Below are 17,446 nucleotides of genomic sequence, written 5' to 3' on the forward strand. Positions count from 1 at the left end.
CGGAAAAAGAAGAAACATGGAAATGTTTACATCAACAATTGATATTAACATATAAATCCACTGTTAAAACTACAATATAAAATATGTCATTGCTTATTAATCACAATGTGGAAGACCAATATAACGTTTGATGCTTCTTGGCCTATGAATAAACACTGGTTTGAGAGCACATCACACAAAGGCGTAGAGAAACCATCTTTGCGTTTCGTCTCCTTTACTAGTCGACAGCGCTCTCTGTCCAGTTGCATGACGATATTAGACCCTGTTCCGCATACGAGCAACTGTATGTCGAATGCCACATGTAGTCATTGTGTAGTAATCATCGCATCGCGTTTAACGAATGTCAGTTTGTTACATGTAATGTCTAGTTTAAGCAACCCTGGGCAGTCGGGTCCGATCATGTTCACGTTTTTTCCATACCAATGTCTACCGATAAAGTCTGCTTTTCTTGCAATCTAAAGATGATTGAAACGCGCTTTTCCACTGGATTTCTTGTGTATTTTGATCGACTTTTTTTTATCTCAAATTCCAATCTATAATGCAATTAGCCAGTACTTTCCCGAATTGGCCAATGCCTGCTTATTTACTATTGCGCACATATTAAACGGTTTACTTAATAACGGGCGCTGAATCAGATGACTGGATCACCTATTTTAAACCTTCAAATTACTGTTTGCGGCGTCGGAAATAACATTGATCCCATCTGAAAATCAGCATACCGATGTGATATCGCATTTTGAAGGGTACATCAATATAAAGAAGTGAAACTCCAGCTGCTGGAACAGTATTGAATTTTCATTAAAAACAATTAGTTGGTCCTTTATTTAAGGCAAGTGACCGATTGCCCAAACAGTACAAAACAGCACAATACAGCCAAACCAACATAAACACAAAATATGAATAAAGCTGGGGTCACCGCCTTGGAACGGTAAATGCAAAACATTGGGGGTTTAAACCTAGTTATAGAGCGCTCAACCTCACACTTGGCCCAGCAATATTCATAATACATTTAAGTGTAAATAAAATTTAATTTCATAGCATTGTTACTCAAATTAAACAATAATAAAAGGGAATTAAAAGGCATTCAATTTAATTACTATTTAATAACTCAATTGCACTGAAGATACCAGAGTAACAGAGTTACAACTTTTTGACGAACGATCAAATAAAACTTTTAACAATTGTCAACTACATTCCTTCTTTATAGAAAAAGATTTAAGAATATAGCGTCATGGAGTTAATATCTCAGATAATCATCGCGCAAATACAGGAAGAAGCAGCAATAATGGGTGTACAAATTCCATATTACATGGCTTGGTTGTTTATGTGACTGCTAAAATAAAAATAAAAATAATTAAATCAAACAAGAGACGCCTATCAGAGAGAAAATATAAATAAAATGGACCGTTATAAACCCAATGACCTATGCATGTAGATTACAACTGGGAAAGTCGGTCGTATGACGTCACAAAAATCCATAATGACATAATGACGTGAACAAATTCCAGGGGCAGTACTAAATAGAAATATTAATGGGGCTGTGCTACTAATAAAACAAGTTTAGGTGATTTAATATTAAGAAGCAAATGAATAAAAATGGTATTTCCATTAAAGCGACATTATTGGAATCAAACAGTATATAGGTGTTTTGACAACTGAAGACAGAAATGATTTGATGTACGATTTGAGTCCAAATGTAGTTTTCATGCAGATTTGTTCATACGACACTATGACACAAATTTATTCAACAGTGAAAAATGCCTATAATGTAGTTTTCATGCATATTTGTTTATACGACACAATGACACAATTTTATTCATCAGTGCAAAATGCCTATAATATCACTAATGACTCCGAATCAAGCCTTCTTTACTTTAACTTTTTTTTTCTCCGTTTCTTCAAACGACTGCTTGCACGTTTTAACCGTTCCAATTTGTTTATTTCTTTTATTTTCTATCGATTTCAAGATCAGCTGTCAATTGTAACTGAATACATAGAATGAGCGCGGGAAGATCAGTTGTAGCAGTGCTATCGATGTAAAGAGAATACACATGAAGAATAGCTATCGATTTTAAAAATTAAGTTTAGTGAATTTTTCATCGTATACGGCTATTTTTGAATGCGTCAGTTTGGATCCCACTAAGGGCGTGTCTCGACAAAATATGTTATGTCTTTACACAACGATTTGATCACACTGTAAAGTCTACTGAAAAGACGAAAGCTTTGATTTACATGTGTATATAGTCCTGTGTAACACATTTATGGCCCTTTAGGAATGCACAAAATGAAACTCCATTGACCTTACGGGTGAGAGACGTTATCGACAACATGCAGATGCGGTCCTGATGGCAAGGAACCAATTACCAAACAGTGAGACACAAAACTCATGTACTAGACAGAACATACAACATATCATCATCATCCTTCTTTGACCGGTCTGGCCGTTGGTGGGAAATGACAAAACAGAGATCCGGCCAGTAAGCTTTGTTGTAGGTTTCTGGGGGTTGCTCACCCATTGGGAGTGACGTCCACTCTTTCACTTTATCAATCCAGCTTTTCTTTTTATTGCTTCGACGGTGACCTTCCCATATCGTGCCCTGCACCACAACCTTGTATAGAGATTGATGCTGTTCAGGACGTACTCGTTGGTCTTTTGCTCTATGTAGGAGATGCAGAGCAATCTTCGAATGTATGTATCCTGCGTTATGTGTCCGCGTGACGCATTCTGTTATTGAAGCCGTACAGTATGCAGAGATTACAAGTGACTTGAGGAGCTTGTACTTGATGGAGCTTCTTGTCCACAACCTGCTGAATCTGGCTATTGGTATGGTCGCCATGACATGTTTTATTTGGCCCACAGCGTAGCTGGTACTATTATTGGACAAGGTTTCTCACAAAAACTTTAATTTTAAAGCTATTGCAAGCTTATCGCCGTTCATTTTGATGTCTGTGCTGGTGTTGTTCGTGCTTTTTTCAAAACAATCTGTAACATTTTAGACTAGCAGGAACGTTGGTCCAAGATTCATGATTGGAAGGTGTTATTTTCTAATATGCTGATGATGTTCTATATTTTTATGGGTAAAACAAAATTGATTCCAATAAAACTGTTGTACCCACGGGGTCTAGATTAAAGACAGCCACAAAGATGGCCGACCAATAACCAGGTAAATACTTTTTTTCGCAAATGATACAAACAACATATATTTTAAATTATTTTGTTAAGTCTTTTACTTTTAAGTATCGAGAACATTTTATTCTCATTAAAAATATTATTTTTGGTGAAATATTATACATATCAGGACAAAATGACTATATCAATGAAAAGTAGGTACCACAAACACAGTTGTGTTGCTTATGACATGTTTCAATTCGTACCAGAAAAGATAAAATAACCAAAAAAATTGATACACACCTATGGGACTAAGGAATATTATAATATAATAAAAAAGGGCATAAATATCTATGACATTAATTATTTTGCAACGAGAATCTTTTGTTGGAAAATTTAAGTGATATCTTACAACATTCTATTTTATTTGAGAGGTTTTAATGCGTGACCTAAGTGCATAAAATTATATGAGCATGTTTCCTATTGTCTAATAGCAATACTGCCATTAGTTAGTGAAATGTATATTCTAATTACATGCGCTGCACATACTAATCAGTATGAACACCAATCGGTATATCCGTGAACATCAGACGTTAAAAAGTCTTCATTATCAAAATGCACATTGGTGATTTTTCTTCAGATTTGCCCCACCACACTTGGGTGGTGTATAATTGGTATAGGTAACGTTTTAACATTATAACTTTAAATAGTTAAGCCGTTGAAATAATCTTCGACAAGAAAGCACTAAGTTGTGTATTCACAGTTTCGTTTTTTTATCATATCGAGAACAGTTGTTGGGTGTCAGATATATTGACAATAATATTATAAATGCTTTTGAATATAAGTGTCTTGCTGAATAATGCCTGGTTGATTTTTTTGTTTAAAGCGGGTATATACGATTTTTTATATGTGTTTAATTGTAATATATTGATGAAATATATTATAATAACACAAAATAGGCAAGAAAAATTATACATTAAAGCCGAATTTCATAAAATGCAGCAAAGACAAATTAGCGCCCCGAGCCGATTGTGACGTACATATTTTCCTACAATAACCGAAGCATTCGTCTTTGTATTAAGATCGGAGTTAGTGTTCGTGTGTCGTATGAATAGATATCGTTGCATGAATTCAAATAAACCGTTAAACTAAGTTTAGATTCACATCGTACATGTATGGTATACATGCTGGCGAATTCGGCTGTACAGCCGTTTTCAATTTCAGAATTAAATATCTTGCTTATTTCGCATTTTTCGACACATGTTCTTCTTAACTTTTATTTTAATTTATATTGAAATATATATATATATAAGTTTGTTTACACATTTTATATACATTCATAAATATTTGACAAAATCGTATATACCCGCTTTAACTTTATAACGAAAAAAGCCCGCGCTAAAAATCATAACTTTGAAAAATAGGATCCCTATGCATTGCAGTATATTTCAATGTCTAAGATCCCCTTAGTTTACGATCCACGAACAAAAAAGTAACAATAATAGTATGTCCTCAGTATATATAAGTTGAATTTTAACTATTAACAGTTCATGCTACGGTACATTAACTAGCATGCTAATACTTGGTAGTCAAAACTAAATGTTTGAGTATCTTTATGTAAAACAATATCAAACATATAACATGCATTTCTTAAATTAGTGGCATTTACAAATACTAACTATCTTGTCGGCAAGTGATATTATAACCAGGAATTTCCTAACGTAGATGAAGTACGTAATTTTTCAGGGTGTCTTTTAAGTTTTGAAAATTTGCATTTAAAGTTTAGTTTATCTAAATATTCGAACACAAGAAAACAAACACAATATTAAACTGTCCGAAAACTTGTAATCAAACTGCATGTAGTGTATAATGAAACCCTGGTATAATAATGTCTAAGTTAATAAAATGTACAGTCAGTGTAAACTATTTAAGTATTTCCAGTGATTTACATACTGCGAACGTAAATTATATGCGTTAAGATGCCTTGTATTCTTACACTATTTCTTTTGACGCTTAAACAACGGTTTACACTCGTCACTGTATACATATGTCAGTCCATTTTAGAAAGAAAATACTTGATTTTTTATATTAGATATGCCGTTCCGTCGTACAAATGATGCAACACATCTGTTGATGTTGTGTACAAAACGCCTCGAAATCAACACCTTATGTTTGACCCATTTTCTTACATCAAATATATAGCCGCTAGTGCCTTCATGTTTGGATCCAATAGTGCTTGACTGTATTTACAGTATTCATCTTTTTCAGGCGATGCCACAATAGTTATCGTTTCTGTGATAATCCGTTCTCGAGAGAAAAGGACAACCATTCTGATAATCTACCAGTATATTTTATAACACTCGGCAATCAATACAACATATGTAAAATTACGCACACCTTTTATTTTTAATAAAGTTTATAACCTCCAATGTTAAATCACAATGTTACGGAACAATGAAGAAAAGCGGACTGGGACGAATGGAGACGTTTACGTCCGAAAACACTATTCGATCAACACCGACATATGCCGAAATCGAAACATATTACGGATACCATGACTTAAACGCAATTGAAATTGATTTAAGTAATTTAATACACCTTCTGCAAGAATTTGCAAAATAATTTAATTGTTTTATGGCATTGTAATGTTACGAATATTTGGAGCATCTTTCAATAATTATAATTATAATGATCGAAATTTGTATCAACATACAATCTGCATAAGGCAGTCACGCTTTACCACCATGTCATTGTCTCGGGTATAAAACGTCAAACATCGGTTCCGTATGTATTCGTCCGTTGCATACGTCATATTTACGTTGAAATTGCTGGACATGTGACTTTCCTACGGCCCGTCAATATATGCACACGTTACAATCAACTGTTTCATTGTTTATATCTATATTTTGACTTAAGTAACTAGACATTATTACGCACACTTCTGCACATAGCGAACCAACAGCTGGTTTTGTCGCGGGGCGGCCCTCGGCCGTTACGCCGCATATAGCTTATGTCCCTATGGCTTAATTTAATAATTGAGATTTTTAAGTAAGGTTATATCGCCAATAGTATCAAACGTATGAAAAACTAAATTATTCATATATCTCGATGTTTCACATACCATTATTTTATTTCTATTTCCAATAATGCTTATTTCACTAGCTACATACAAGTACGCTGTGAAGTTCATTTAAGTATTCCGGATTTTCAAAACTAAGTAGAATAAGAGTTGTCTCACATTCGGGTAGGTATCGCTCACTTCCGGTCTGTTAAAAGTAATATGCGAAAAAATTAAACAATGACAAATTCTACCGCTGTATGCCTGAATGTCAAAATTTTGGGGGTAAAGTTGGAAGATATGGCAAGCCTGTAATGCTGCACAAATTGTACATTCACATGTTACAGTAAAATATATTTTCAAATCACATATATAACAGGCCATATAAGTATAGATTGATAAATGTATCACAAAAGTCCATCTTTATTTCCCAATTGATTAAAAGTAAACAATTAGCAATGTGTATAAATAATAAACCAAAACAGACTTGTAGAATAATATGACAATATTTTTTATTGTTATTGTGCACAGATAAATTTATAAGTGTATTTCTTAGATGTCAAAATGAAGCACTTTTATGGTAACTGTAAAAAACTTTGTTGGTTCATTATAAATGTACATATGTCTAATTACATAATTTTGCAGACGACAATTAAAATTATGGGATAAAGTGATATTGCTCATTTTGAGAATTTTCCACAATTATTCCTACCATATGTATTAAGTTATTTCTTCTTTATATTTGAAGTAAATAGTTTAAGAACATTTTTAGACACGTGTTAACTATGTTGTGTAGATATGAAATGACATATTTTTGCTGAATGAAAAATGTAATCATACAAAATAATTACATTTTATGTTACAATACTACAAAATCTCAGATAGAATTGAAATAAATTAAACTTTCCCCAGATTTGCAACATAAATGTGAAATGTAACAATTTCTTCGATGAAAAAGACAAAACAATAGAGTTTTTTGTATTTAAGATTACACTGTATATATGAAGAACACAAACATAAGGAGACATTCATTGTAAATATTCATAAAAAAATGCAAACAATTTAATTTCACGCGATGAAATCATTAACAGTAAAATGCCTTAAGATTAACCGACCGGAAAGGAAATCAGAATCTTAAAGCAAGCATAAGAATAAAGCACTTGCTCAATAAATCAACTCTATTTTTGGGGGCACAAAATGTTTGATCTAGAAGAAATGGCGTATCCGAAGAAGAACACGGTAAATTAATTTTGTCATTGGACAGTGAAAACAAACAACACAACACTGAACTATGACTTATCACAACACTTTCACACAGTAATATAAAGAAAATGTTTAAACCAAAAAAACGTTGAAATACATCATAATTAATTAATCATACAATCAATAATTTTACACTGGTATGAAATTGCTTTTAAAACAAATGTTTCCAGGAACTGATAGTCAAGTTTGACAATGACAGAAGAATATCAATCAATATTTAAAATAAACTCACATTAATAAGGTGTACGAATCCATTAAATACCTAACAGAAACGTAATAAATGTTTGGTATCAATTCCATAATGTAACAGGCATAGTTTTAAAAGCAGAAAACTATTATCAGTGTTTCTAAACTTTTACTGATGATAAGTTCTGGGTCGCGAAATTGTATGGCAATACAGCATTAAAATACTGAAGTACACACACTAGAACTATAAGTATATCAATCAATGAATGGATAACCGTATACGTAAATTTTAATTGAAATGATCTGTAAATATTACGATTTCAGAGATTTGAGTTGCATATCGTGTTTTCGTTTGGTTTGTTAACTTTTTACCCGATACCTACCCGACTGGGAGACAACTCTTGCTCGCCCTTAGTTTTTGAAAAAAACCGAATTCAAAAGCTTAACACGTTAACATGCCTGTCGTATCGTTCCAACAGCGAAATGTAAATGCCAAAGGAAAGACCTTTAGGTATGTTACCATCTAGGAACGGAAAATTCACAATGGCAAAGTTAAAGTCGTCCCGTTTGTCGTATAAACTTGTGTACATCATATAATTATTAATTGTTAGTTTAAATATCAGCATCTGTATTATATTGACACGATCTATTTAAGAGTAGTTCTTAAGGGTATATTTCGTGAATATAGTATTCAAATTATGGCTATCTAAGTTTAGTATGCCATCAATGTACCTGCTTGTTATGTTAAAACGTTGTATCACATCTAGTTGTTTAGTGTTCGATAATTCCAGCATAAAATGGCTTTCATAGCAATTTAAAATCAGATCAGCTATACGCGGCGCACATTTAGTACCCATAGGAACACCGATAATATGTTTAAATGTTTTACCCTTAAATTCAACAATTAAGTTATCCAGAAGAAAAGTTCGTGCTGCACAAACGTCAAGACACGTCCAAATGTTCTATTTATCACATATCTTATTAGTAAAAAAAAGCTGTTTTAGTGTTTAAAGCAAAATAAGAACACCTTTCTCTTCTCATTCTCGCAAATGTGTTTAAATCAGTAAAACAAGTTTGGATTTTATTAAAGTGTGAGGAAGCGTTGTACATAGTGTAAACAATCATATGTGCTTATATGTGACACCTTATAGTTTTTCTTTTTAATTTAAACAATTACTTCTTTTTATTGAACAACATACGTTGATATTACTTTTTTCATAAACATTTTTTTACAATATTTAGCTATATGTTATGTAACAGCACTCAAGCGGGATACAAGACACTGAATAAGCGATAAAACGACTTTTATATGGCGTTTTATGTTTTTCGGTAGTAAAAATACGTGTGAGGATTGCATTCTATTTTTAAAAGAAGTAATTTTACTTTGATCATTCAAAATTCAATTAATTGAATAATTAAAATTAGTAAAAACTTTATGAGCAAATACATGACAATCTGTCTATACCATTTATTTGAATGTTTTCTAGACCAAAGGCACAGTACTGCTCTACATGTACAATACATATATGTCTCTCGATTTATATTGTTGATGTTGAAGGATCTACATACAGTTACATAGTTACAGAAGAAGAGCTGACAAGTCAAACTGACTTAAACAGCTTTTTTTCACAACAAGTTGAGTTCAAACTGTTGTTATATTAGTGATATTTAATATTGCATAGTTCGTGCTTACAGCATGATACAACTACTAATATTTAATATTTATTGAAAATTGGAAACATAACCAAAACTATGAGTAAAAGTAAAGTATGTGGATATCTATAATTTGGCATATGCAATTTTTTATAACATAGTTTGCCAATTGTATAATTTTGAACAAAAACAAGTGAAGTCCACATTCTACCGGTACCGTTAAATACATAACACAAATAATAACAATGCATTACATGTAATAGTAAAACATGTACTTGCAATCATTTCAGAATTGTTTTCATTTTTAATTTAAGGCAACTGCTGCAACTGCACACTTAACTTGATCAACTGCACACATAAGAATATGTGATCAAAAGCATCTTTTGAAAATAGCCCTACGTCCCTTAATCCTCAACATGAAATACAAAGTGTTCATACAGTAGTTACATAGTATCGTGCTACTGAACGTCAAGCTGTCACTGTAAATCTCATGAACAAAGTAAATTCGTTGAAAATCCACTCTTAATATTTTTTATTATGATCCGATTACAAATAAAGTGACCTGCTCAGTGATATAGCTTTAGAACCAGAGATTACTGATTACTGCATGTTAATGCCAGATAGACGTGTCGATGGGCCGTGTACGTACAGCACATGACCGTTATCACTTTAAGTATAAATTATTTTTGTCGATATTGTCAATACACCACGATGATGTTATCTTAACGAAGTAAGAATTGATTAGGGAATATATTAATGTTTACATTATTGATTGTACTTGAATGTTAATTGACGATAAACATTCAATGCATACATATGAAGAGGTCCTTAATTTATTGTAAATACAAAAATCATTAGGGTCGCAACAGTTTTGGAGCTCCAAACTTCTCCCCAATTAGTTCAATTAACATTTACACGAAAGTCTTCAACTATTGCCAAAATGACAATTAAAACAACCAACTTAAAAAAAAATATATTGTTTTGTTGACGGTAAAGCAGCAAACAGGGTTCAAATCCTCTAGTAAATGGTTACATAAATATACAAATTGCTCAATAAATTGACTTGTTTGCATGTGAAATATATTTACATTAAAATGAACTTCGAAAAACGTGTTTAGTTGTAGAAATTCCTATTCATTTTGTTAAAATTAATATATAAAGTACGTTATGATAATTTGCTACTATTGAATTCCTACGGTCTTAAGTAAAAGTTATCTTAGTCTCGGTATCTGTAATTGTCGTGTCAATTCAAAAACCTATTGTTCTTTCTGTTTCTGATTTGTCCCGAACGCGTACCTCAGAAAGTTCAATATGTCGTCCAATCTCATTGTACAACAAGAATTCGGACGATAAATAATAATAGGGCATATTTATTGTTATTTTTGTACGTTAAAATAATACATGGACAATTAGTCATTAAACTTTAGAAAATAATGAGTTTCAAACTTGATGGTTTCAACGTAAAAATACTAGTTCTCACTATTTATTGCAAATTGTATGCATTCAGACAAAACAATACATAAGATTAAACACATTATGGTATTTTCCACATAATGCATTAACTGTACATAAAGTTGTATTTCTATTACAAAGTATAAGTCTCATTTGACGTGGAATTTCAAACATTGGGCGTTATTTCACAAACCATATGGGGAATCAAATTTACGCGAAACATCATTTCACCTGCAACGTAAATATAAAATAAAATTCAATGTCAATAACACAAGCAACTGCCTCGAAACCTGTTGAATTTCAAAATAATAACATCGAATATCGGATATCTATCAATCAGCTTATTTTATAATCAGCAAATTTTTTCAGACATTGGTCATGTAATTTAATCTGAATATTGAATCCTTTTTTCGTTTAATAAGTGTTAATAAACTATCGCGTCTAATTGTTTGTACTGCATTATTGTTGACTTCGCATATTTGCTGTGTACGATACCGTTTAAGACCACGTGATGCAGAATATAGTATTTCATATTGTCATATATACAAGCATTGTGTTTACACGTCAACACTACAATGAAGTGACTTTTATTGACAGTATTTACTTAGTCATTATGCAGTATATACTCCGTCATTATAAGTAAAAAAGTATAGGGTTTCGTTATCATGCCGGAACTTGAGATATGTTTAACCCTCACATCAATACGATGTATGAAATGTGGTCGAGTCATTTTAGTATACGGACAACTTTAACAAATATGACAGACATAACGTTCCGGTTATGGGTTTACTTTACTTGAACTTAATGAATTAAAGTCCATAAGAAGGGTGACAAATCCGATAGTTTCATTTTCCATTTTTTACCGTTAAATCTGCTATCGATTTTCCTTTGTGTGAATATAATAGCGTTAATACCTAATCAAAGTTGGGGTTTATAACACATTAAATGTGATAAAGATTTTATATATCTGTGTGTATCACTCAATTATAACGTGAATTTATATCTTAATATTAATGCTTTGCGTGGATAGGCTTTAAATTGTGGTAACACATTGTTATCGAACTCAGGCACGTACAATTGCAGACCAAATGTAACGTTGCAGATAGTTGCTTCAATGATGACATATTGATGTTAATTATGGAATAGTGTGTTAAGTATATGACTATCACCTTCGAATTTACTGTTTACGATGACCTTGGAAAAACCCGTTTCATTTTTCCTGATATATACAAGGGAACGCCATCTATCATTTGATAAGGGCAAGGGACTCGTTTGCCAACATGTATAAACCATTCTTCCCCTCTATATTTTATGACCACAACTGTAGTAACATAAACATTTGTATATTCATGCAAAACATTACTTGACTTATACCCGTAAAATATGGAATTAAACATGTTCTTTTTCCTATATGTGTTCATATATCAAGCACACAATGATCACACTAGTTTATTTAAACAATCATCGCATATCGTAAGCCGCACAAAAAAGACATCGAGAGAAATACTTATTGCATTCAATTCGTATCAAACTTTTCAAATCTTGTCCTTGTGGTTGTTTGTGTTGACAAGGAATACATTAAGCCCAATCAACGTCATAATTGTTAGAGGTTATGCCGATATTAATTTTATTGTGTTTGATTAAGCGGGACATCGAAAGGATGCGTATATCATTAAGATGCATTGAGGCCTTCGCTGTTAGTTAGTGCGTGTACTTAAGACATCAATGGCTTATTCGGTCAAACAATATATATAGACGTTTCAAGCTATGATAACACTTAAATCGCGATTTAACAAATGTGCACATAATATATATTCAATAAATATGGAATGTGTGACATCATTCTCATGAGATAAATCAATTGTTGAGCCGCTATTTTAGATCAATAATATCCACGGATTTTTTTTAAGGCATTATCCCATTTAAGGCTTTTGATGGATTGCATTTCAATAAGTTATCGATATTGTATAATCCTATTTGCGGGATTGAAGCTATAAACATGTCGTAGAATTTCAAACACAACGTGTAAAGGTGCATTGGTAAAACTTAAGTACCTGTAGTTACGCGGGACAAATGATATTGCATGTGTACATACACTACATTCAAGGACCTGACATTTCCCTACGTGACACTCGATCACTCTTAGTTGCATTGATCAGTGTGTTTAGCTTGGTTTAAACAAATACTGTTATCATTGATTATTTGATAAATTACTCCATGAGATGGACTCTTAACGTTTCATAATGGCATGAGATATTGATAGGGGATAGGTGCTTGCAAAATAACAAATGATCCAAAAACTGCACGTAAGCAAAGACAGAATGATATCTGCGCTAGTTATAGACAAACATGGTTCATTATGGCCATGTCAGACATAAAATGCAGTAAATAGTATGCGTTCAAAAATATTTATTTTTCAGCGTAACAGCACATGCAAAACACAAGTGTAAACAAACGTTAATAAACCAATTTGTGTCTGTTAATTTGGAAATATTGAAAAATATAAGAAAGTTAACATATCATGCTATTCGCGTGTCATGTTGTATTAATCATGTATATGCTGTTTGAATTTCTACAAGATATCCATGGCAAAGCAGTCTAATTGAAGGAAAAGGGTTCGCAAGCGAACAACTAATCAAACGCAGGCGTTTAATAATTGTATAGTCTATATATATCGTCGCTCACCATCTAGACAAATGGACGTGTGTTTACTTGCATCTGTAGATCATTTTATTACATTTTATTAATACAACCTAACTCATCAATTTATACCCAGCCCCACATATTTTAATGTGGCAAAAGCAATCACGTTGTTGTATTGATTTGCTTTTAACAAATGTTATGAACATTCCATGCAAATGCATGTTGTAAAGGCTGGCTTTGCGTCACATATAATACATTGTTACAAACGAACTTAATGAATTCAATAGTATAGAACTCCGAGTAATACAATTAGTATATAAATGTACTCACAAAATGGTATTTACGTTACCTTGAATGATTTCCTATAACAGTACACATCATTTGCCTAGCATATCCATTATGATATCATTCGGCCTACCATCACTATTAACCGTGCATTAAACCTGTTTAATTCATGTTTTGTTTATAGCGACAAAACGTCGCTAATAAATACGTGCCGCCTGATTTTGTTCAACCAATCGAATTGCTTGTGTGTATGCAGGCCTCTTTACGATGCATAACTTAATTTGTAGCAGGTGCTGTTATCTGACATGAAGATTTAACGTGCTCACAGTTGACAATTACTGTATGATAACCTTGTAAGTTATTGTTTACAAGAGCGATAATCTGGACAAGTAAAATAATTAAATGAATATAACAAAGCATTTGATGCGATGTATTATATAGTTTCTCAAGAAGCATAGGCTTTCAAAGCAATCGATCAAACTAAAGAGGTTAAATCAAAGATATTCCAATTATAACGTTTTATTCGAAACTCTTTTTTCTTCTTTTGCTCAGAAGGGCTGTCCCTACTATGAATGCAGGCTTTTAAAGCAAGAACCGCATATTTCCCATACCAAAGGGGACATAGTTATTGTTTCTGAACACTGACACTTTTAATTCGGATTTAAAGGGGCGGTCAACCAGATGGACGAAAAAAGAAAAGTTCTAAAATGCCTTTTGTTTCATTATTAATTGCTATTGATTTAAATATCACGACTGGTATATTACATTACTTAAAGAGTATTGTTAAGTTTTCATATTTTCATATTCGGTATTACAATTGTACTGAGTATGTCTACCAGGTAATTTGGAGAGTTTTGTTTGTGTCGTTATATTTTGTGAAACTACGAGGATTGCTTATATAAAGTATAAAATACAACGCTCATTGTATTAGCATCGATGGCCGATAGGTCTAGATGGGCGACTTGTTACTCGTTTTACTCCAGGACACCAGGGGTCAGTGGTTCGAGTACTGTACATGGTTATTTTTTTCCTTTGTTTCATTTTATTCTTGATTGCTTACTGAAGATTTTTAGACCCAATGTTTAAATTGATCAATATCAAGCATTTAATTACGGTATTTTAGAACTGTTCTTTTTTGTCAATCTGGTTGACCGCCCCTTTAAATTCTGATGAAATGTAAATGCATGTTGATATTTGAGTATTCAGCTGTTGTATTAGGTAAAGACACGTTAAGGTAATAAATAAGATAGGCTGTCATATTATACCATTTTTGCATAAAACAAGATCAGCAAGTTTGTCAGAAAGAAAGCTCAGATCATTTCCTGAAAAAGTGTGGTAGGACATGACAAGTGTGAAATAAAATATGTTATTTATGTATTTATGTGTAACCTACATCTGAATTGTAAGTTCCACCTGAAAGTGTTTATATTGCGCCCTAAAATAGCTATATTAACATGTATATCTAAATGTTTAGCTGTTCTGCAAAACGATAGCAGCGTACCATCCAAATGCATTTGTGAATCAAGTGTAAATCAATAAAAAAAATTTATCTGAAATATAGCATGCATTTATAAATGTACGATTTAGACGGGGTGGTTTTACAAAACCCTTTTAAAATCCAACGATACAGCTCAGTGCAATACAATGAAAAACAATGGAAGAACACAGTAGCATAAATCCATATCAACTACACGCTAGTAAGCATTGAATTGTATATTGTTTCAAAAAGTACAGCTCCAAATAAAAACAATCGTCAGTACAAAGGTAATTGACATCTTGTGTAATGATAACAATATGTTCGACAATTTAGTATATTTGCTGTTGTATCCTTTAGGAAAGAAAAGTATCAAACATATTCAACAAATGTATAACAAATGTGTAGTGACATACATGGGAAAAAACACACATACTATTATGTAAAATTACAATTAATTAAAATGTATGCCGCACTTATTGATTTCCAACGTAGCGCCGGGTATCAGGCTACATCGTCCGCATTTTGTTCCGCGTAATAGACCTGCAAGCTTTTTCTTAAATATATGCATTTGTGTTTCGCCGTCTATGACTTTGTTTTCCAGAAAATTGACAAACACTAAAAAGACCTTGAAACATGGGGATCATGCTGCAATTAATAGCACGATTTCAGGGTGAATACGCTTGCAATATAATAGTAGTGAAACTCCAGCTGCTGAAGCAGTATTGCATTCTCATTATATACAATTTGTTGGTCCTTCTGTAAAATAACGCACACAAAACGCACATTTGGGGCATTGTTGGATTAATATGTTAGTCGAAATTTGTACCAGATTTCATGCGGTCTTGGATAGCCGGCCACCTTGAACAACATTTCAGTAGCCTCGGGTTATCAAATGTCAATACGTACTGGGCACGCATATTTGCTTACCTTATGTGCCAATCTTCGGTCAATTCCGTATGTATTCGTTATGTGTCCATTGCCGTTGCATACGTCATTTATGTTACAGGCATGTGGTTTTATATACGGCCAATCAAAATAGTACACGTTAAATAAACTCTACTTTAAGCGGCCAATCGGAATTTGAAACGAAATATAATTATCAAAGCTTTCCTTGTTTATATCTATTTTAATAAAACAGTCTTACTTGAGCAGTCGAACATAGAAGACGTATTATTGCTTGCTTTCGCGAGGCGGGCCCGTTACGGGCTTCGCATGTATCTTGTATTTGACAAACATTATGAAAACTTTGTGTTGGGTTAATAAGCAGAAATAAAACGTAAAGAAAACAGAAATAAACTTTATCTGTTACTGTGTGTTCTCCATGAACAATGTGTAATTATGTTACACTTTATTTAAGGCAAGTGACAAATTGCCAAACAGTACGAAATAACACTAACGAAACAACATACACACATAGAAGAATTAAGCTGGGGTCACCGCCTTTGAACGGTCAATGAAAAGCATAGCGGGTTGAAAAATGGTTTTAGAGCGCTCAACCTCACATTTGGCCCAGCAATATTTATGATACATTAAAGTGTAAATAAAATTTAGAATTGCAACTCAAATTAAACAATAATAAAATGGAATTAAAACGCTTTTAATTTAATGAATATTTATGCATATGTATGAAGGAGACCTGAGCAACAGATTACCGACTTTTGAATGTAAAATATGCATAAGGTAAATATTGCGATAGTGTACCTGTATGTAAATTAGAAATTCGGGCAGTGGGTCACATTAATTACTAACAAAACTTTTGTATATATATTTTACAAACAATTATAATTCCTGATAGCAAACTACAATTATGCACATACAAATTAATTTATTTTGTATACACCAATAATTTAATAATTATTGTAGCAAATTGTGTAACATAATTTCATGGGATAAATTCTCAATTCATCATCTGAAGGATCTCTCTCGCTATTTTATTCAGACATCTCAATATCACCTATATCTTGGGATCAGACTCATTTACCACGATAGTCTCATCTGTGCTATACGCAATTCTGTTCTGTAACGTCAGATACAGCAGTTCAAGTTTCTTCACGCTGTACCACATCATGGGCTCTGGATAATCGTATCTTCGGCAATCTGAAAATTAACTTTGGACCGTCTTCCATCATCTCAGTGATAGTAGCTACCCAGATCCGCTTCTGCTCTCCATTCAGTCCACAGGCTCCCATCAGATTTCGTTCTGGTATCATGTAATATGGCCGACATTTCGTTACAATAGCATTTCTTTGTTTTTCTAGTCCTTCATTCATCAAGTAAAGCAAACTCTTTTCATGGAATAATGCTTGTGGATTGTTCTCTG

The 17,446-nt window shown here is 32.8% G+C and overlaps 3 protein-coding genes across 5 annotated transcripts in view; all 3 read right to left on the minus strand.

The window, feature by feature from the left end:
• The window catches only part of LOC127866976 (uncharacterized), a 121,802-nt gene extending 107,975 nt beyond the window's left edge, over positions 1-13,827 (minus strand). The window contains exon 1 of one of the 2 annotated variants that reach the window (XM_052407866.1): positions 13,714-13,812. The gene's annotated coding sequence lies outside the window, so the exon portion shown is untranslated. Of the gene's footprint in view, positions 1-13,713 lie in introns of both variants that reach the window. The other variant, XM_052407868.1, reaches the window with a different exon arrangement.
• LOC127866980 (uncharacterized) overlaps positions 1-17,446 on the minus strand; it is a 96,393-nt gene that overhangs the window by 75,515 nt on the left and 3,432 nt on the right. The gene's annotated exons all lie outside the window — the stretch shown is intronic.
• The window catches only part of LOC127866978 (uncharacterized), a 79,003-nt gene that overhangs the window by 38,751 nt on the left and 22,806 nt on the right, over positions 1-17,446 (minus strand). The gene's annotated exons all lie outside the window — the stretch shown is intronic.

The sequence above is a fragment of the Dreissena polymorpha genome, chromosome 2 (assembly GCF_020536995.1).
Source record: "Dreissena polymorpha isolate Duluth1 chromosome 2, UMN_Dpol_1.0, whole genome shotgun sequence".
In the NCBI taxonomy this organism is placed as follows: domain Eukaryota; kingdom Metazoa; phylum Mollusca; class Bivalvia; order Myida; family Dreissenidae; genus Dreissena; species Dreissena polymorpha.